This window comes from Lycium barbarum, chromosome 5 (genome assembly GCF_019175385.1).
Source record: "Lycium barbarum isolate Lr01 chromosome 5, ASM1917538v2, whole genome shotgun sequence".
Taxonomy (NCBI): Eukaryota; Viridiplantae; Streptophyta; class Magnoliopsida; order Solanales; family Solanaceae; genus Lycium; species Lycium barbarum.
Window position 1 is genome coordinate 109,235,286 of NC_083341.1, and position 23,056 is coordinate 109,258,341.

General features: G+C 39.0%; 1 long non-coding RNA gene across 1 annotated transcript; it reads right to left on the minus strand.

Annotated features, from left to right (window-relative positions):
- Positions 1 to 7,124: 7,124 nt before the first annotated feature.
- LOC132642598 (uncharacterized) lies at positions 7,125 to 21,938 on the minus strand. The gene is made up of 3 exons (XR_009583266.1): positions 20,800 to 21,938; positions 7,471 to 7,617; positions 7,125 to 7,278 (listed from the first exon to the last, which is right to left on the minus strand). It is a non-coding gene; the product is annotated as an uncharacterized LOC132642598 (long non-coding RNA).
- Between the last annotated feature and the right edge of the window lie 1,118 nt (positions 21,939 to 23,056).

Here is a 23,056-nt window from a genome sequence, read left to right on the forward strand (position 1 = left end):
CAGTAGAAAATATAAATAACAACAAATCTTAATATCATTTAAATGAGAATAAGTGCAAAAAATATTAAAATCCCCAAGGAACTGGTCTGACTCGTACAAGAGCAACTACAAAAATGTCTAATACACAAGTCTGAAAGTCAAATAAAAAGTTGTTTGAATGATGGAATATAAAGACAGGATAGACGAGCCTCCGGGCTACGACTCGTCAAATGCTTACCCTAGATACTCGCAATCCAAGCCTTGAAACTTAGCCCAAGAAGTAGAAGTGGAACCTTTCCCAAACTCTACAACCCGAAAAGGAGTATAGCAAGGTAGCATCAGTACAAGCAGCATGTACTGAGTAGGCATCACAGGCCGACAACAGTTATTAATAAACATAAAGAAAGAGCCTGAAGAATAGGCATGCTCACAATCAGGCATACACAACACACAGTCCAAGAACGACTTAAGTTCATAAGGATCCATGACTGAATCATAGCCTATGGTGAAGCATGTAAACACAAGTCTTGCCAAGTTTTTCCACGATTCTACTGAATACCCATAATCACAAGCACAACCAACAATGTAACTCCGGATCCTCAAGTCTCGACCTAGCAGAAAGTCTCTACTTCTCGAATTCATCAATTCCTGAATATATATTAATCAGTCACATGGCAATCTCAAATCAGTAACCAACCAGGTAGTCAATGTTCACGAGTACCATACAATATAATAAATAACTACAACAAAGATCAGATGTATAAGTGAATGAAATATGAATGTAATGCAATTCACAGCAATGATACACACACGCTTCTGGTGGACCAAGTCTACGCTCCGACAGTCATGACCCAGGGGGACCTGTGAAGTCCATGTACTTGCGGCGGCACACTGCCCGATCCAACTTAGTGTTGTGGAACGTGCAACCCTATCCCAGTCAGTTTTGTGGTACGTGCAACCCAGTCCAATATATGTATATATTTACGCGTTGCGGCGCGCAACCCGATCCAAATATATGAGTTTGAATGCATGCATGATATCAATGACAACCGTACCACACATGGACACATATCCCAATATGAAGAACAGTATAAATTCCTTCCTCTTCATAAGTCAATAGCTAATAACTGAAAGATACGGGTTCACAACCATGAATAAATCACCAAGTATTCATATCAGAGTATCATGAAATATGAGAATGAGTGCAATGCATAATATCAATAAGTAATGACAACAAATCAAATCAATTGTGCCACACATGGACACCTATCTCAATCATAATACCAGTATCATAAATTCACTTTCCTTTCCATTCCATTCCAACAACCTTAACGATGATAAATACGCTCTCCAAATCATAAGGCAATCACTAAGCATCAAATCTAGAATCAATCACATGGCGCCAAGCCAACAAATCAAAATAAGGAAAAAAACTCAATAGATCACAGTAAGGCGAAAACCACAGTCAACAGCAATACCAATATCCCAACTTTATACCCGAAGACATAACATGCTGTCTACGACATTCGCTAACTCTACATATGCTTTACTAACCAAAGTCTAACCATAAGGTAAGTCGTAACCTACTTCGAAGGCCGAACATGATCCATGAACAACCACACCATCGCCTTGCCCTTTAATAGCGCCTCTAAATACTCAGTGTCTAGTTATAATCGTAATATAGATTAGAAACCATGAAGAACAATACCCAAATTGCTAAGCTTCTAAATTAGGTCAAATCCAACTTATGAAAATTGGGGAAACGGTCCCATAAGGGTAAAACGGAAATTCTAAGGTGGAGTATGCAATTCAAGTCTAGATTATCAAAACCCACTAATCAATTGCTTGATAAACTCAAGATTAATCTAAATTCTGATTTTAAGTGAACCCTAACTTTTCAATTGACAAATTGACTTGTAATAATGGAAGATATAAGCTTAACAACAATGAATATATCAGATTCTCGGGTTATACTAGCCAATTTCATCAACAATTTCTATTTAGGAAACCTAAAACCCATTTTAAGAATTTATAATAAAACTCATCTTTCCCTTTTTGATTCTAGAGATTTCTAGCATGGATTAATGATTAAGGAAGGTGAGTAATGAATTCTAAGACCAAGGATCTTACCTATATGAAGATTCACTCTGAAAGCTCTCAAAGTTGCCCAAGTATGCTTAGAAAAGGATGAAATGAAATGACAAGGGTTTTAACCTAAAAAATATCTAAAAACTACTCGTCATGCGCTTTAGCGGTATGGCAACCGCTACAGCAAACCTGCCACGGAGGCCCAAGACCGGCTATGGAACCTAAGACAACGGTACACAAACCTCGCTACGGCGGCATCATGACCGCCACATCGAATAACTGTCCGCTAGGGTGGAACGCCTCGAATCCCCTTTGGCCGCTACAACGGTCTCCCACTTGCTACAGCGAGAACGCTGCGGTGAGTCTGGTGCCGCTACAACGGACTCCAGACACCGAATTTTTCCTAGTTTTTGACAAATCTCAACTCGAAATCTCAACTCACCCGTGGCCTCGGAATTCCCAACGGAGGTCTATTTGACAAAGTTAACCCCCAATGGCCTAAAGCCAACTTTCCACCCCAAGTCCCAAATGCCCATCTAGACCTCTCAAAATTGATGGAATTCCGATAAATGTCTGTTTACCCAAAAGTCAACTACTGGTCAAACATTTTTCACTTAAAGGCCCAAATTTGGGTATGAACCCTAACTTTTCAATTCACAAATTGACTTGTAATAATGGAAGATATAAGCTTAACAACAATGAATATATCAGATTCTCGGGTTATACTAGCCAATTTCATCAACAATTTCTATTTAGGAAACCTAAAACCCATTTTAAGAATTTATAATAAAACTCATCTTTCCCTTTTTTATTCTAGAGATTTCTAGCATGGATTAACGATTAAGGAAGGTGAGTAATGAATTCTAAGACCAATGATCTTACCTATATGAAGATTCACTCTGAAAGCTCTCAAAGTTGCCCAAGTATGCTTAGAAAAGGATGAAATGAAATGACAAGGGTTTTAACCGAAAAAATATCTAAAAACTGCTCGTCATGCGCTTTAGCGGTATGGTAACCGCTACAACAAACCTGCCACGGAGGCCCAAGACCGGCTATGGCACCTTAGATAAAGGTACACAAACCTCGCTACGGCGGCATCATGACCACCACATCGAATAACTGTCCACTAGGGTGGAACGCCTCGAACCCCCTTTGGCCGCTACAACGGTCTCCCACTTGCTACAGCGAGAACGCTGCGGTGAGTCTGGTGCCGCTACAACGGACTCCAGACACCGAATTTTTCCTGGTTTTTGACAAATCTCAACTCGAAATCTCAACTCACTCGTGGCCTCGGAATTCCCAACGGAGGTCTATTTGACAAAGTTAACCCCCAATGGCCTAAAGCCAACTTTCCACCCCAAGTCCCAAATGCCCATCTAGACCTCTCAAAATTGATGGAATTCCGATAAATGTCTGTTTACCCAAAAGTCAACTATTGGTCAAACATTTTTCACTTAAAGGCTCAAATTTTCGAAAGTCACATTAAAACATTGCCCAATGAACTCAAAAATCGTGCCACCCATCCCCACAGCTCAAAATCTTACTCATAAATCTCGGTGAAGGTTCAACAGGTGTAAATAGCGAAGGGTCAACAGGGGTAAATAGGTCATAAACACTATAACGACCAAACGAGTCATTACATCGGATACCAATTAAACAATTGTTCATCCTCAAAAGATGAAAGAGAGTATGAAGGCAGACGATAACCAAGGAATCATTATCATAACAAACATGGAAGCCTCCATGGCACGAAGAATGCCAAAAAAAATCCCTGCCCGCTCACTTGTCAGTCAACACTCCTCTAACTTAGTTAAAAGATGCAATTTCCATAGTACCATACTCGAAATGCTCTCACAACTGATCCCCAAATAAAAGAGTTGTTTTTACTGGAATTCTATGATTCGACATAACCATACCTCTGAAAGCGATCAATAGGTCCCACAAACATTCCTCAAGAAGCACGGACCTTTAGATATTAACACAATCATAGCCCAGTCTGAGCAGGTAAAATACACTGATTTCGCTAACCTTCCTTTACCCTTTTCAAGTCGTTCCTCGCACCACGATTTCTTAGAAGCACATAAACTCAAGCCCGAAGCCATGACTTACTCTTTCCAAAAAAGAATTCTTGCTTTATCTGAGCAACTCCAAGCAATTCCATCAAACAGATCTTTACTCATAGCCGACTTCGCTAGTTCCAAGTCTTTTTAAACCTTCTCTTCACAATACAAGAAGCATACCACTGAATACCTTCCCAAGCCAAGTCCATAGGAAACCATCTAATCACTCTAAAGACCTCTCGCAACCATAGTATCTACTCCAATCATTACCAAGTATAGATGAAACCATTATATCTGTCCGAACAGCTGCTCCCGATAAAATACCATCAAGTCCACTCGCAAACCCTAATAAAGCTAGGTAGACCTGTCATACCTCAAACTTAAACTGGAACTCATCGAATCCGTAAACATGATTTGTTGGGAATTCATATGTCCTCCTGGAGATATGAACACAACCCATCAAGTTATAATCAAACAATACTGGCTTGGAATGAATGCACAACCCTTGAATACCATCAATAGCTACTAGAACTGACTCCAAATTTTCAAAACCAGTCGCAATTCTACCACGCAGCTGTTGGTTGCCAATTATAATCATTTCTTCACATATAATAAATCATGTCTGTCACACTCGACTCCAAAAGGTGAATCATATCCAGGCTGGCAACTGAGTACAGAAGAACTCTATCTTATGTTTGTAACCTTCACTTTTTTCAACCTTTACCCGATCTGCAAATTTGATACAACCTCAAAATTTTTGACGAAAAAACTTGTAGCCTCATATAATTACCTTTTAACCATAGAATCTCCCATTCTAAGAGCTCGATATACCCATGACAATTTCAAAAGCATCAAATCCCGCAATCTCTTGCACCTACCTAGCTCAACTATATTCGAGTCCTTAATACCCAACAATGATCACCCAAGCTATCTAGTCAATAATACTTATAACATAATACACTACCATGAATACAGTCTCATCTTCAAAAAATATGACTATAGCATTCTCATGATAGGGATTTCCATAATTCCTTTCTCTTAAAACAACACTCACTCATCCACTGTAGAGTGTTACAAAACTATCCAACGGTGTACCACACAAGCCACTTCTTGTAAACCTTAACATGTCAGTTACCTGAAATGTTTTTCTCACTAGTCACTGATCACGAAACCTTATGGAACTTCGTCGTATCACTAGTATCCTTTTTTGTAGACATCCTTTTGACGTTTGCTCAAAGGTCATACCCCACCTGAATTATGCAAGACAACTACACCACAAGCTCAAATTTCCCTATCTCAAATTCTGAAATATTCTCCACAACTTGAATTTATTCAAACATCATTATTGATTTACCACTTTGACCATCCCAATTCTCGAACCAAAATACCTCTAACCATTTGCGCAATTATGCCTTTTATTCAATCAACTCAATCGAGTAGCAATACCAGTAATAACAGGAACTAGTCGAAACTAACACAATCGGTCTAAGGCTCTCAACCCAATCTAATACTAGAGTCATTATTATTAACCATCCATCGACTCCCATTGGCCCACGGCATAACTAATTTATCAACTCGAGAAAAAACCTTATGTATATTTTTCTATGCATGATCGTAACAAAACTGTTAATCCAACTAGCCCTTGATTCCATTATATCCTTATCATTCCTCTAGACACGAAGAACCGGCGAACATACCTCTTTACTGGAAGACCCGAACCACAATTTCCTAACGTCTTAAGTCACCACTCATCACAAGTTGTCTTGCTTTTTGATTTAGATTCGATAACCACTTCCCAAAAAGTACCCATAAGCCACTAGCATAAAATTCATTCAAAGCCTAACTTAACCTTTCATGGCTGAATATGAAATCCACTCTCGTACCAATTGCAACATTATTCTAACAAACATGTCAGATACAAATTTTTCCCTTTCTAATAGCGGAGATTATTCTATCCAAGTCCTCTTCCTTACGTGTCCGTCCCATTAACATGAAAAGTACCCATACCAAAAATACCCTAAGAACTCTTACTTCACTACATGTTTTCCACAAAAGTCATCCTTTATGCCTTATTCTCAACTTCTCTTCTTTATTACATGTTGTCACTATACTTTTGCCAAATGCACTGATACTTACCGAACATACACTCATCCCCTCATATTGGCATCTAATAACCTTCCACTGATGAATCATAGGTACATCCGTGCCACGCACACCATCACAAAGCCTTGACGAACTTGAAACCAGCCAATCATATAATCAAACAAATTATTCTTATCAAATCAAGAATGCACTTTTTCCACTTTCGAGCAACGCAACGCAGAGAATACGGAGTTCATTCGACCATTTGTACCATCCTTGCCATTTCTCAAGAAACCCCTATAATAAACTAGTCTTAACCACAATCCCACACAACTGAATCCTCAAGCCATAACTAAAAAGTGAACTTGGTCATGCATCTGAATCAGGATGACACATCTCGTACCTTACCACAACACGACATAACAAAACCGATCACACAAGAATTTACGAATGAGTTTCCACCATTCGGGGGAGCATAAGACAAGGACATTCAGATACTAATTTGAATCGGCCAGATACCGATTCGAATGAAGTAGCATGAAGGAAGGAAAGAATTCAAAGTTTCCTAAATGTCCCATAGCCTCTTACAAATAGGTACGGAGCTCATCATACCGTTGCACAAGACTCTACTAGATATGCTCTTATACTTATAGAACGGGTAAACTAGGGCTCTAATAGCAACTTGTCACGATCCAATTTCACTAAGTCATGCAGGCACCAACCCTTCCCCACCTCGATTGGCGAATCGTTTCCTTAACTATCATACAACTATAAATGTTGTAGAAAATGTAAATAATAATAAATCTCAATATCATTTAAAAGAGAATAAGTGCGGAAAATATTACAATCCTTAAGGAAATGGTCTTACTCGTACAAGAGCAACTACAAGAATGTCTAATACACAAGTCTCACAGTCCAACAAAAAGCTATCTAAATTATGGAATATAAAGACATGATAGATGAGCCTCCAGACAGAGACTCGGCATATGCTTACCCTGGATACTCGTAACCCATGCCTCAAAACTCAGCTCCGAGAAGTAAAAGCGAAACCTGTCTCAAACTCTACAACCTGAAAAGGAGTGTAGCAAGGTAGCATCAGTACAAATAACACGTACTGAGTAGGCATCATAGGCCGACAATAGTTAGTTAACATATGTAAAAAAAAGAGACTGGAGAATAGACATGCTCACAATCAAGTATACACAACACACAGTCCAAGAATAACGACTCAAGTTCATAAGGATCTATAACTGAATCATACCTTATGGTGAAGCACCTAAGCACAATTCTTGCCAAGTTTTCCACGATTCTACAGAATAACTATAAACACTAGCACAACCAATAATGTCACTCCAATCCTCAAGTCTCGACCTAGCAGAAAGTCTCTACTCCTCAAATTCATCAGTTCCTGTATATATATATTAATCAGTAACACAGCAATCTCAAATCAGTAACCAACCAGATAGTCAATGTTCATGAGTACCTACAACAAAGATCAGATGTATGAGTGAATGAAATATGAATGTAATGCAATGCACTGCAATGATACACACACGCTTTGGGTGGATGATGGGTACGCTCTGACAGTCATGACCCATGGTGGACCAGTGAAGTCTATGTACCTGCTGCGGCCCACAGCCCCATCCAAGTCAGTGTTGTGGAACATGCAACTCTATCCTAGTCAGTGTTGCGGTACCTGTAACCCGATCTAATATGTGTATACATTTATGTAACCCGATCAAAATATATGAGTATGCATGCATGCATGATATCACTGCTAATAAGAGTATATCAATGACAATCGTACCATACATGGACACATATCCCAATACCAAGATCAATATCAATTCCCTCCTCTTCACAAGTGAATAACCAATAACTAAAATATATGATTTTACAACCATGAATAAATCACTACGTATTCATAACAGAGTATCATGAAAGATAAGAATGAGCGCAATGCATAATATCAATGAATGATGATAACAAATCAAATCAATTGTGCCACACATGGACAACTATCTCAAATCACAATACCAATATCATAACTTTACTTTCCTTTCCTTTCTAACAATCTTAACGATGATAAAAAATGCTCGCCAAATCATAAGACAATCACTAAGCATCAACTCTAGAATCAATCACGTGGCGACAAGCTAACAAATCACAATAAGGCAACTACTTAATAGAACACAGTAAGGGGACAACACATAGACAACAACAATACCAACCTAAGAATCCATCCCAATTGTAACATGCTATCTCTGACAATCGTTAACTTTACATATGCTTTACTAACTAAATTCTAACCATAAGATAAGACGTAACCTACCTGGAATGCCGAACAAGAGCCACGAAAGACCACACCTTTGCCTTTCCCTTAATAGCGCCTCCAAATATTCATTGTCTAGTTATCAAAATAATCTAGCTTAGAAATCATAAAGAACAATACCCATATTGATAAGCTTCTAAATTAGGTCAAATCCAACCTATGAAAGTTTGGGAAACAGGTCCACGAGGGTAAAACGATAAATTCTAAGGTGGAATATGCAATTAAAGTCTAGATGATCAAAACCCACAAATCAATTGCAAGATTAACTGAAGACTAAGCTAAATTCGGATTTTAACTGAAACCCCTAAATTTGGGTATGAACCCTAACTTTTCAATCCACAAATTGTCCTCTAATAATTGAAGATATAAGCTTAAAAACAATGAATATATCATATTCTAGGGTTGTACTAGACAATTTCATCAATAATTTCTATTTAGGAAACCTAAAACTCATTTTAAGTATTTATTATAAAACCCATCTTTCCCTCTTTGATTCTAGTGATTTCTAGCATGGATTAATGATTAAGGAAGGTGAGTAACGAATTCTAGGACCAAGGATCTTGCTTCTATGAAGATTCAGTCCCAAAGCTCTCAAAGTCGCCCAAGTATGCTTAGAAAGGGATGAGATGAAATGACAAAGGTTTAAGTGTTTTAACCTAGAAAAAAAATCTAAAAAATGCCGGTAATGCGATGCAACGGTATGGGCAACTGCTACAACGAACCCGCCACGGCTGCCTAAGGCTCCCTATGGTGTCAAAGCCAAGGTACACAGACCTCGCTACGACGGCATCATGACTGCCATAGCGTGCCCGCCACAACGGACCACTGTCAGCTATGGTGGTACGCCTCGAATCCCCTTCGACCGTTACAACGGTCTCGCACTTGCTATAGCAAGACCGTTGCCGCGAGTGTGGTGCTTCTACACCAGACACCAGATTTTTCTTGGTTTTTGACAAATCTCAACCTGAAATTCGACTATCTCCCGAGGCCTCATATATATAAAACAAACACGAAAACATAATTAAAAACGTGCTACGAACTCACCCGTAGCCTCGGTATTCCCAATGGAGGTATATTTGACCAAGTCAACCCCCAATGGCCTAAAGCCAATTTTCTATCCCAAGTCCCAAATGCCCATTTAGACATCTCGGAATTGACGAAATTCCAAAAAAGGTCCGTTTACCCATAAGTCAACTATTGGTCAAATGTTTTTCACTTAAAGGCTCAAATATTCAAAAGTCACATTAAAAATTCGCTCGGTGACCTTAGGAACCGTGTCACCCATCTTCGCGGGTCAAAATTGTACTCATAGGGCTCAAGAAAGGGTCAACGGCGTTAAATGGGTCATATACGCTATAAAGACCAAAGGGGTTGTTACAAATAATGTATATACGACTCACTAATCAAAGTCTAACTCAAGTAAGCCATAACCTACCTCTAAGCCGAGGAGCTATCATGAACGTCCGTGAAATCTCCACTTTCCCGTTTTCATTCAGAAGTTATGACATAGAAGTCTAGAAATATCACGAACCCGAGAACGAGAGTCAAATTTAAGCATATGTAGCAGTCTAGACCTCATACTTACAAGTCTTTATAATTCATAGGAAATAACCTGTCCCTTTATGTTCCCAATTCAATAAGTCAAGTTTTAATCCATTCTCTAAAAATTGAAAGAATCGTTATTCGTATTTGGTTTATCATCCTAAAATAAGAATCTAAGTGAAGTTTCCGAAAGTACAAGATTTCTGGTAAAGATTACCCGTTACACTTTTCTAGGGTGGAAACAATGATAAGGACCCCATCTTTATTAATCCCATGAGATAGAGCTTAGCAAAAGAAGAATTTTCTTTGAAGAAGATAGCATGAAGAGTGTTCGAAGGTTTACCTTTCTCAAGCCTCTAAGTGATCTATTCTAGAATCCTCCCACGTGACGGCCTAAAAGAAGGTTTCGTGGAAAAGTGGGGTAAAATTCGAAATAAGTTTTTAATACTAGGTCTGGTTCACGTCGACCGCTACAGCAGTCTATTGGTTTGCTGGAGCACACTCGCTGTGATAGTTACTCAACTGTTGCAGTGAAGCGATCCTATCCGGCCCCACAACTTTTAACCCTTACCGGCTCTGCTATAGTTAAAATTACATGTAAAACTTCCTTGTGGACTAATAGTATAACACACCAACTTGGGTTTTATACATGTGCTGAGGAAAGTCTAATAGCGATCAGATGGGTTGTTACATCAGATACCAATTAAACAACCGTTCATCCCAGAATGGCTTAGGGCGGTATGGGGTTAAGAGGTCTTATCACTTCGAAAGTTATAATTTTAATAGAGCTCATACTAAATTAACAAGACCCAAAACCTTTGATATAGGTCTCCGTACACTAGTCGGATCTTGTTTGGGTTTGAATAGAAAATCACCCGCTAACAGACATTAATACGTCGTGCTATACGAGAGGACACTTTACTAGACCAACTGAACAAAAGAAGGGACAGGCTACCAGACTCTTGATAACATCACTAAGCCCCTTAAGGCCACTCACATGATCAGGAAAGGAACTTGATGCACCTAACGCAAATATAATCAATATGGCTAAACAGACGGGAACATGACATGTTGCCACGACTCAAGACCGCGGCGCGAGGATTGAAAGGAAACACGAGCCACTACAGCGGATGGTATTCTCGCTATAGAGATACCACTGCAGTGGTTCAAGGGCAACCACAGCGGAATTACCCAGGCAGACTTAATAACAGAGGGTGGGGGGGGAGGGTGTTGATCCTTTCACCTCCCTATTTCATTTCCCCTCCCTTTGCCCAAATTTCTCTCCCCACATCCCACGATTTACTCCTCCCATGAACTACCCTAGTCCTCTAGTCTTCCCCCCTTATCCCATTTTAAACCCCCTCCCCTCCCTCGCCACACTTACCAACTATACTTCCAACACAAAAGAAAAAGGCAAAATTTGTGGTGTAACACCTAGAGTAAATTTCTTGGTAACTACTTTCAAGTTCTTGGCTATTTTAAGGTATGTAACACATCCTATCACTCTAGGAATTTACTCTAAGCCCTTATTTTGAATTTATCCATGTCTAGAACGTTGCATATTACAAAAATTTTGGGATATTTGAGAAAAGGGTTTTGGCTCCTTGGGGAATGAAGAATCTGGATTGTAGTATGTTATTTAACGTTCACAAAGTCTTGGCATCATTTGTTACCTAGGATTTGCTTGAAAATTGAGGATTGAATCTTGTAGGGGTAATGGGTACATTTGGTGGAAGGTTTTTGGTATTTGCTTGAAATTAGAGTCCTATTTGTTGTTATAATGATGTTCTATGTAGTGCAAACGACATGTTTGTTAACATACTGCCAGATCTATGTCGAAATCTGTTGAAATTTGGAAAATATTTTGAGGCACCATTTTTTAGAAACAGGGGTTTTTCACTGAAGAAGATGGGTTTGTTGCAGCGAAATTTCTTCAACTGGCGCGGACCCGCCATATCACTCACTTGAGCGCTGACGTGCAAACACAGGGATTGGGGAATTTCGTGGTAGCGATCACGACCTTGCTACCACGGTACTGATACCGCTACAGTGGACTTGGTCCACCCTAAGCAGCTACCGTTTCGCTATCGTGACCTCGCTACAACGGTCACCCAACCGCTGCAGTGGAGGTTGCACAAAGGCAGAATCAAAATACTAATAACCTCACACCTATGTTGATTTTTGTTGGTTCTCCTTGTTCTGTAAACATCTTCTTGCTGACTGAACTCAGTGTAATATTGAAATAACACTGTCTCTTTTCATAGGTACACCTTTCTACTATATCATGGCCCAGAACTAAGGAGCTCTTAGTTATGAAAGGTTCCTCACCCCACAATGCAAAAGGTGCTTCTTGGAGTAGAAAAGCAAGGTGTTGTTGATGAGAGAGGTTTTATTATGGACTGGGTGGATGAACTAGCCCCAGAGTTTTACAACATCCTATAAGATATTAGATGGAACAAGTTGGTTGAGGATCCCGATCAATGCAATGTGAATTAGGTCAGAGAGTTTTATCCTAAGCTCCCCACTGTGGATTTGTCCTCTTTGGACTCAGAGATTCAAATTTGGGGCATCAAGGTGAAGATTGGGTCAGAGGTGATAAATAACATTAATGAGCTGGACAACCATCCGAATGATGAGATAAACGCTAAGGATTGCGACGGCAATGGTCCTTGGTTGGTATTTATGCTAGTGCCATAGGAAAAGAGGGGTAAGATTACTTGGGTCCATATCCGGATTAAGATTAAGAGCCATTACATTTCCGATGAAGCTCGCAGGTGTTTGAACATTGTGTCCCACAGAATTCACCCTTCGAGTAACACTACAGATGTTACCTACCCTTGAGAACGCATGGTGGCTTGTGTGTTAGATGGTGTGCCGGTGAATATAGGTAGGTAGGTGATCCTAAAGTGGAGGAGTTTCCTGGCTAAGAGTGCTCTGAGTTTGATATTCCCCTCGCTTATTACCTCATTATGCATATGAGCTAGGGTGCCTAGGGAGCCCACTGATACTATGGTCGATTTTGACATTGACTTTGATGCGTTGAGGGTGAGGGGTTAGGCGAGCCGCAACAAGAAAAGAAAGGTTAACTCCGATGATGATGGTCAGGAGGAGGAAGGGGAGGGGGCCGGCACTTCACAACCTCAGGGCTCTTTTGAGTAGATAGAGATAGAGATGACGTCAATGAAGAGTATGATGATGAGCTTAGCCCGGCCTTCCATGGAGGTTGGTTCATCTAGTGCTGCTGCTAGTACAGGTGGTCTCACCCCGGATGAGGTGAGGAAGTATATGGAGGCTCATACGAGGATACAAGAATCAGTAGACACATTGCAGGGCATCTATATTTTTATGGCTAAGGCCCATGGGGACCTCTAGAAGGACATTGATAAGGAGAAGAAAAATAGTCGGTCTAGGGACAAGCTATTCTCCAGGATGTGGAAAGGCGTCAAAATCCTTATAAAGACTATGAACCGCAAGGTGAAGCTTCCAAAGGTAACAAAGGGTGACGCCTAGCAGTTCTCCTTGTTGAGCGAGTTCGGGCTTAAAAGTGATGCTTCCAGTAGTTTGGGTGATGGATGTAATGAGGCAACCAGTAGGGCAATGGCATAGTGGTTCCTCCTTTAAGTATGGTTTTCCTTTCCCTTGTAGGTCTTTCATTTCAGACAATGGTTTCTATTTCCTTTGGATTATTCGGTTGACATGTTTGAACAATTTGCTTCATGTTTTCTGTATTTTGGTGTGGATGTTTTGTTGGTACTTGAATGACTTTTTGCCTCGTTGGTCTAGGTGTTTTTATGGAGTTATTGTTTTGGAATTAATGGTTTCCTTAGATTTTTTTTTTGAGGTTGAAAAAAAATTTCAGCAGGGAACCAGGTCACTAGAAAATGGCGATCACTACAGCTGTTGTTTTTCCGCTATAGCGGATGCGTTAGAAGGGCTCCGTGAGGGCAGAGTAAAGGGACATCAAGGGTCCACTGTAGCAAACGTAATTCCGCTATGGAAAACCCGCTACGACAGATGGTGTACCGCTGCGACGGGTGACTGAACCAGTGGGAGTTTTCTGATGCCCACCAGAATTGTACAACACAAGGAACTTATCCATTTACTCACCACATACACACATGAACCACATACCATCAGCAGGATGCTACCGCTAGATACCAATTGAACTCATCGAGATACCAATTGGAATCACCTAGATACCAATTGAATTCAACTAGGAGATCGAGTGACCGAGAAAACACGATAGGAAAGAAAGAAGGAAAAATTTCCTAGATGCCCCATAGGCTCTTGTGGATAGGTACGGACATCAACGTACAATTCCACGAGACTCTACTAGACATTGCTCTTGCTCTTGTGAGATCAGTAACCTCGGCTCTAACACCAACTGTCACGACTCAATTTATGGTTCGTGCAGACACCTACCTTATCCCACCTGGCAGGCGAACCCTTACCAACTAACCCATTATTAAAATTATTTGACAAATTAATAACGGCTGAAAATGAACAATAAGTATGACAACATAAATGAAGCTTTTTACAAATTTCAAAACTCACACTTTCCCAAGACCTAGTCTAGACATGTACAAGAGCTTCTACAATATAGAGAAGTAGACTCAGAATAAGATGACACCACTTCTGCCATGAAATAAGATACACAAAAGTTGTAGGGAGATGTATGCCACTTCCACTATCAAAGCCTTCAAGCTATAACCTGACACACATCTACACCCCAAAAAAGACGAAGCAAGAGTAGTATGAGTACACCACACGTACTGGAAGCATCATAGGCCGACTAAGATAAGTTCACGCAATATGATATTGTAACGACCCGTTTGGTCGCTACTGTGAAATTCTAAGGGAGGCGACAACTATGGGGCTTAACGATGTCTCCACTTTCTCGCATCTTGGAAACCTTTCAAGCCAAACCAAGATCATCGTGCGCATCACGTAAGTAATAGAAGTGTGAGTAAACAAATACAGCCAGAGCGGTCGCGTGGACGCTGCAGCAGTGACGCTGTGGCGGTATACCAACCGCTGTAGTGGTAAATCGCACGTGACTGCACAACTGCCATAGCGGCATTTTGGCTGCCCTGGCGGTACCGCTGCAGCGATACATCTACCATCGGGGAGGTTTCGCACAGTGAATTCCACCTATTTAAGTGACATTTCGGGAATTGACTTAATTTCTCAAAACCCTAGAGAGTCCAACCTCCTTTGGAGTAATTTTGGAGCCAAAAATAATACTTCCTTGGGAAAGGTTATTCCCCAACATTGATTCTCATTAAGGATCCTTGTCTAGAGTCACAAATGGGAATCTCAAATCTCCGAAGTTCCAAAATTATGAAGCCTTGTCCTTCTTGATTTAAAGTCCTTGGATTATTTTCCTATCCTCATCACCCTAACATGATCCCCCAACCTAATCATTCACCTACCACATTAAAACGCTTAGAGGTCTCTATTTTAGATCTTGGAAATGGGTTTGTTGAAACAAGCCTAAAATGTCAATTTGACCAAACTAGTGACTTGTAAATGGTCATAAATGTCCTAAATAAAGGTTGATTGACCAACTAGAATTTTGATAGTGAACTTTTAGGTAGGATAAAAATTCTATGTCTACCTTAGCAATTTCGAAGTCTTTGGGAAGGACCCTAATGGTGAATTCTACTCTTGGGTCTCACGGTTGTCTCCGAGCTTTTCATATGGATTATGCGGTGGTGATTAATTGAGGCGTCATTGGATGTTTTGGCACCCGCTCGGCCATGAGGTAGGTTATGGTTTCCTTTCGGTAGACTCCGGTTACTTTTCCTTATTGTTGTGTAGAAGAAACGGAGAATGCATACATAGGAATCTAAGATTTCCAATGGAAATTTAGGATGGTATTGTTGTGTGTGGCTTGTTTGTTCGGGCTTGTGGCCTGTAGACTCTTTAGGTATTGATGTGGCTTTATTGATTATCGGAGGATTTATGTGACTTGGGAGTAGTGGACGGAATCTAATCATGCCTATCGATGAGATTATTGTAGTGAATCTAAGTGCTAGTAGGGAATATAAAACGAATCACGGTAGTGAATGATATCCTAGTTAAATGGTGATGAGTGATTCTAGGGCAGGGTGAGATTCTTATCCTAAGCAAATATGCTGATTAAGGAAATGGTAATACCGTATGTTAAATGATTGACTTGATGCGTGTTGGGGCTAGCCATCCCGTTATGTGTGTTTGATTGTTCAATTGTGTTGGCTTGATGCCATGTGTAGTTGGTAGATATCAAATTTTGCTTGTTGTCCTGGTTCTGATAGGGTTGACGTACCCGTATTTGGTATTTGTACTTAGATATATATTGTGGGTGTGCCCACTGATGGTACTTGTGTTATTGATACATGTTGGCATACCCACTGTTGGTACTGTGATGTGATACATTGCTGACATAACCATTGGTATTTATGATAGTGAGATTGACTGTTGGTGATTGACATATGCATTGCACGCATTCTCTCTTGTTTATCATGCATGGCCGATATCCAATGATGATCCGGTATCGTTGATTGAGCGAAACAAATATTTGATAGACTCTTTTACTTTAGTGATTGTGAAAAGGTCGATGTTCGAAGATCCATTCCGGAATCGTTCTTTATATGAAACTGGCACTTGATAAACTCTTTTACTTGAGTGATTGTGAGGAGGCCGATATCTAAGGTTCAATTTCGGAATCGTTGATTTATGAAACTGATATTTGACAACTCTTTTGAGTGATTGTGAGGAGGCCGATGTCCGATGGTTATATTCGGGCATCGTTGTTGCATGGCCGATTCTGATGTTATTTCGAAATTGTGTGTTAGTGCATGGACTCCATGGGTCCCCCAGAGTGATGCCGGTTTTGAGCAATTAGCCAAGGTCCCGTCTGTCTGTTTGGCAAAGATCCGGGATGGGTGGCACTTAGACTTAGCGAGTCACAATGGGTTGTGCTACCGAGACATCGATATTTCCATCCAGTGTGCATGTGTACACCTCATTTGCATGGCATGGCATCGCATTCATACCATTATCACATTGCATTGCATTATGACTTGGTCGAGATGTATGTGATGATTCTATTGTGATGATCGTATTGTGATGACTCTAACGTAGTGATTGGTTGGACCGCAAGTACTCAAACTTATCATATGGGGTTTAGATGCTATACATAGGTAATGATAAAACATTTGGACTCGATTCTTGTGACTTATATTGTTGACTTGTGCCTGTTAAATTAGTCTAAGACTCGTAGTGTATTGTGTCAAGCAAGGTGGACGTAAAGATGTTGAGAATCTATATAAGGTATTTGTGCCAACTTATAATTCGTTGAAGATTAGTTGCGACTTAAGTTATATTGAAGTTGTGATCTACTGCTTGGAATATGTGATTTGATATAGTGATTTATCATCATTATTCGTGAAATTCTTTACCGATATGTGCTACTAACCGTTGTCGGCCTATGATACTTACTCAGTACGTGTGGTTATACTGATATTGCACTTGCTACACCCTTGGTGTAGATTGTTTCAGGTGATTGATCGAAGTATATGCGGAAGTTATGCGGTGCTTGTCTGGAAAGCCTTCTCCCATTTCATTCCGGGATTAGAGGTTGACTCTTAGAATATGGTGTCATTCTGAAATTTACTTAGTCGCTCTTGTGTTAGTCTAGACCAGGTCATGGAAAAATTGTATCGAGTCTGTAAAATGTATTGTCAAATTATGTAACATTCGAGTTAGCATTTATAAATGAAATTCCGCTGTTTTTCTTAATTTCCAAATGTTTTTGAAAGGAAAGTTATGTGATCGAAGCGTTGTATAAATGAGAAGGTTCGCCTACCAAGGTGGGAAGGTAGGTGCCCGTACGAGCCTAAGTTGGGTCGTGACAAATATAGAAAAAATCAGAATAAACAGATAAGTATTGTCGTATCACCTTTTCAAATCCGACCCATACTTAAACAATTCCGACATAAACATACTGATCAACCTTTACCATTACCACGTTAACGTAACAACAGGAAGGACTAACAGACAACAAACAGTTACACTCAACACAGACTCCTAGATGAGCTAACCCACAATAATAAATAAAGAACAAACATCAAACCACCATACCAGCCAACACTAAATGGAACCACTAACCCTTACCTTTTCCCTCTATTATCTGACACACTCGTATGTTGACAAATAGAAACAGTATCATAACAGCCCACATCAGACATTAGTCAATAATCACTTATTAAATACAAGTAAAACTAAGTAAAAGCAATACAACCAACGATAGTATGTCAACTGTACTTCCAGACCTGAACCATGCTAAATGGAATCTGAACCTTGCTAAATAGAATCACTCCAACACCACCCTTTCTCATTAGTCAAGGAAACATGAAGTTACACGGGGCAGAATCTCCCATAACTAAAATAACATCATCAAATGGGAAGAACCATCAACGAATCACAGGAATATGATAAGTCTAGTGGTCCGCCAAACACAGGAATAATAAGAGTCCAATGTAAGGCAATGCAATAATAATAGTATCATATCCGTACACACATTCTAATGGTATTATTTGCCTAATAGTCATGACCTACAGGGGACCCATGGTGTCCATGTACCACTCGCTCCAGAACTGACCTCAGATTATGAGCCTGTAACTAGGCCATATCATCACCCCCTGTCAAATGTGCCTTTATATATGTATATATTTCTGTATTTGTTCATATTATAAATCTCGATGTATTTTTAGTTCAACAGGCAATATGGAATGCGATCAGCTATTAAAATCAATGTCATGAATTACAACACACCATGCCACAAATCATAACAAGATTCAGGGGAAATGATTAAACCACCGCATGAACACTCAATGAAGACCCTTACAATTAAAATACAATTCACCCCAACCCATAGTACATCAAGACTCTAAAATGGTCAATCAATAAATGCACGAACCCCAGCTTCTAACTAAATCTCTACCAAAATATATACACAAACAATTCTTTATCTCTCAACATAACGACTATACACCTTGGTTTAATTACTCATTTAATGGCGGCATGTCCAAAGAAGCGGCATTCATATTAACCTAAACAATATCCAACTAAACTCCGACTGTTCAATAATGTACTCACTAATCAAAGTCTAACTCAAGTAAACCATAAACCTTTCTCGATACCGAGCAGTTGTCACGAACGTCCATGGAATCTCCACTTTTCTATTTCTATCTGGAAGCAATGGCAGAGAAGTCTAGAAATATAATGAACCCGAGAACTAGAGTCGAATTTAAGCATGTGTAGCAGTCTAGACTCCATAATTACTAGTCTTTATAATTCATAGGAAATAACCTTTCCCTTCGTTCCTAATTCAATAAGTCAAGTCTCAATCCATTCTCTAAATATTGAAAGAACCGTTATTCATGTTTGGTCTATCATCCTAAAATAAGAATCTATGTGAAGCTTTCAAAAGTACAACATTTTTAGTAAAGATTACCCGTAACACTTTTCTAGGGTAGAAAAATTGATAAAACAATGATAAGGACCCCTTCTTTATTAATCCCATGAGATAAAGCTTAGTAAAAGAAGAATTTTCTTTGTAGAAAATAGCAAGAAGAATGTTTGAAGGTTTACCTTTCTCAAGCCTATGTGTTCTGTTTCGGAATCCTCCCAGGTGACGGCCTAGAATAAGGTTTTGTGGAAAAGTGGGTAAAATCCCGGAATAAGTTTTTTAATACTGGGTCTGGTTCGCGTCGACCACTGCAGCAGTCTATAGGTTCGCTGGGGCAGACTCGTTGTGGCGGTTACTCGCCTGCTGCAGCGAAGCGATCCTGTCCGTCCCCACAATTTAACCCTTACCGACTCGAGTATAGTTAAAATTACATGTAAAACTTCCCCGTGGACTAATCGTATAACACATCAGCTTGGTTTTAATACACGTGCTGTAAAAATCTAATAACGACCACATGGGTCATTACAATAAATCATCTAGACAGGTATAGAAGTGACCTTACTAAATACATAGAAATGAGCTAAGCATTTTAAACTAGTTGTAGTGTACTGTAGACCATGAACCATTCCAATAACATAGAAAACAACATGAGAGTAGTCATTGAAGAAAGAAAACTCATTTACTCAGTATCAACAACTTTCTACAGTTATGTACTTAAGTTAAATGAAGACAAGTTTAAAACAAGTGGATTGGAGTTTTAAAAACAGTTTCTAAAAATCATTTACATACAAAGGAGCTCCACTTCCAACTAATACACAAAGATACATGATCATAAACCAGTTTAAACATGCTGTCCGAGTTTGATTTAGTCTTGAACAGGCTCATGTCACCTTAAGACACACTAAAACTAGGATACATGACACAGTGTCTAAACACATAAACTTATAAAGCATACTAGCATCATACTAAACATGATTTTGGCTAAACCAAGCATGAAAACATAGTCAAATAGCCACAGAGCTAAACCAACCTTAAATTAATAAGGATTAAACATATAAAACATGATTTAGGCAGCTACAAAGCTAACTAACACATGATTAGCTAAAATTAAGCACACAAACATAATTAACAACTAACAATCTAGACATACAAATAATTAATAGGCCACTAAAATGAACTATTAAGCAAAATAGGCAAGCTAATCAAATATTAAACAGCAGACACCAGAAACAAATTAGATAACTTAAAGGAAGAGAAAATACCTTTTTTACGTGCAGCCTATTGTCGAGATTGAACCTTGGAGATCCTTTTCTCCTCAACCCCAAAGCTCAGCCACAAACAAGAAAAGAAAAAAATAATTAGACTACTCCCGATTAGGTCAAGGTTTTAAGAAAATTGCTAGCCTTAGTTTTAGTCGAGTTTTTAGCTCAAGTATATATCAAGCTTGTAAGGTCTGTGTAATTGAAGGGTTGGGGTTATTTATATAGAAACCCTAATTCCCAACGATGTGGGATTTTAGCAATTTTTTGAAAATAGCTTTCCTCTAACAATCAAAGGTCCAGATTGAAGGTAAAGAAACAATCAAAGGTCAGATTGGACTAATACGAGGTCTATTCGCATGATTCTTCACGGACCAATAACAATCGCAAATTCAAAAATGAATACAACAAAGATAATTAAGGATTTTCAGTCCTATCCGTTGGAAAATGCAGAAAAGGTATGGAAAGGGGTAAGATTATATCATGTTTGGGTTGGACCTCAGTGGATTTAGTTGAGAAATGACAGAGCATTAAATGATCTTGCCATTCTCAGCCCTACAAAAGCAAAATAATCAACACAGGTCCTTAGAGGTCTGTTTGGGTTGTGTATGTGTGTGTGTATGTGCGAGATAACCTAGGTCTTGATCCATTAGACTGAGCCTGGCTAAAAATAAAAGGGGGAGGATATTTAAACTCGTGTATACATGATATAACATAAATACATGTATATGCATGTATATATCTGTATACATGTGTATACACAGGGCAAAAACGCTATTCTTAGTATAAAAAAATGGCCATATTTGGAAGTGTCTATTAATTAGACACTTTAATTATGACCAAAATTAACTAATTAACCGGTTAATTAATTAAAACTAGGATACAGGACACAATCTCTTAACACATAGACTGATAAAGCATACTAGCAGCATAGCAAACATGATTTAGGCTAAACGAAGCATGTAAACATAATCAAATAGCCATAGACCTAAACTGGCCTTAGACTATTTAGGATTAAACATATAAAATATGATTTAGGAAACTACACAGATAACTAACACATCATTAGATTAATATTTATCACAAATAACATAATTAACAACTACCAATAATAATTAACAGGCAACTAAAATGAACTATTAAGCAAATTATGCAAGCTAATCAAATATTAAACAACAGACACTAAACACAAATTAAATAACTTAAAGGAAGAGAAAATACCTTTTTTCCGTGAAGCCTATTGTCGAGATTGAACCTTGGAGATCCTTTGCTCCTCAACCACAAAGCTAAGCCAGAAACAAGAAAAGAAAAAATAAATTTTTAGACTATTCCCGATTAGGTCAAGGTTTTAAGAAAATTGCTAACCTTAGTTTAATCGAGTTTTTAGCTCATATATATATATCAAGCTAGTAAGGTCTGCGAAATGTGAAGTGTTAGGGTTCTTCATAGAGAACCCCAAATTGACAGAAACCCTAATTCCCAACGACGTGGGATTTTAGCAATTTTTTGAAAATTGCTTGCCTCAAACAATCAAAGGTCCATATTAAAGGTAAGGAAACAATCAAAGGTCAGATTGGACTCATACGAGGTCAATCCGCATAATTCTTCATGGACCACTAACAATCGCAAATTCAAAAACAAATACAACAAAGATAATTAAGGATTTCCAGTCCTATCCGTTGTAAAATGCAGAAAAAGTATGGAAAGTGGTAAGATTATATCGTGTTTGGGTTGGACCTCAGTGTATTTGGTTGAGAAATGGCAGAGCAATAAATGCTCTTGCCATTCTCAGCCCTACAAAAGCTATATAATCAACAGGGGTCCACAAAATTGCCATTTCTGGCAATTCATGACGTGTAGGAGAAAGGACAGAGGGTGGCGGCGCTGGGGTTTCTCTTCTGAAACCCTTAGCTTTACAAATGAATCCTTAGAGGTGTGATTGGGTTGTGTATGTGTGTGTGTATATGCGAGATAGGCCGGGTCTTAGTCTATTGGACCAGGCCTAGCCAAAAATAAAAGGGGGAGGGTATTTAAACTCATGTATTCATGATATAACATAAATACTTGTAAATGCATGTATATATGTGTGTACATGTGTATATCTATTCTTAGTAAAAAAAAAGGCCATATTTGGAAGTGTCTAAACTAGTTAACTAAATTAAAGACATGAATGACTTATAAAAAGGCTTAAACTGCAATTATGATCTTAGTTGTCTTAAACCATGAAATTGGTTGTTTCAATTATGGCTATAATTAACCA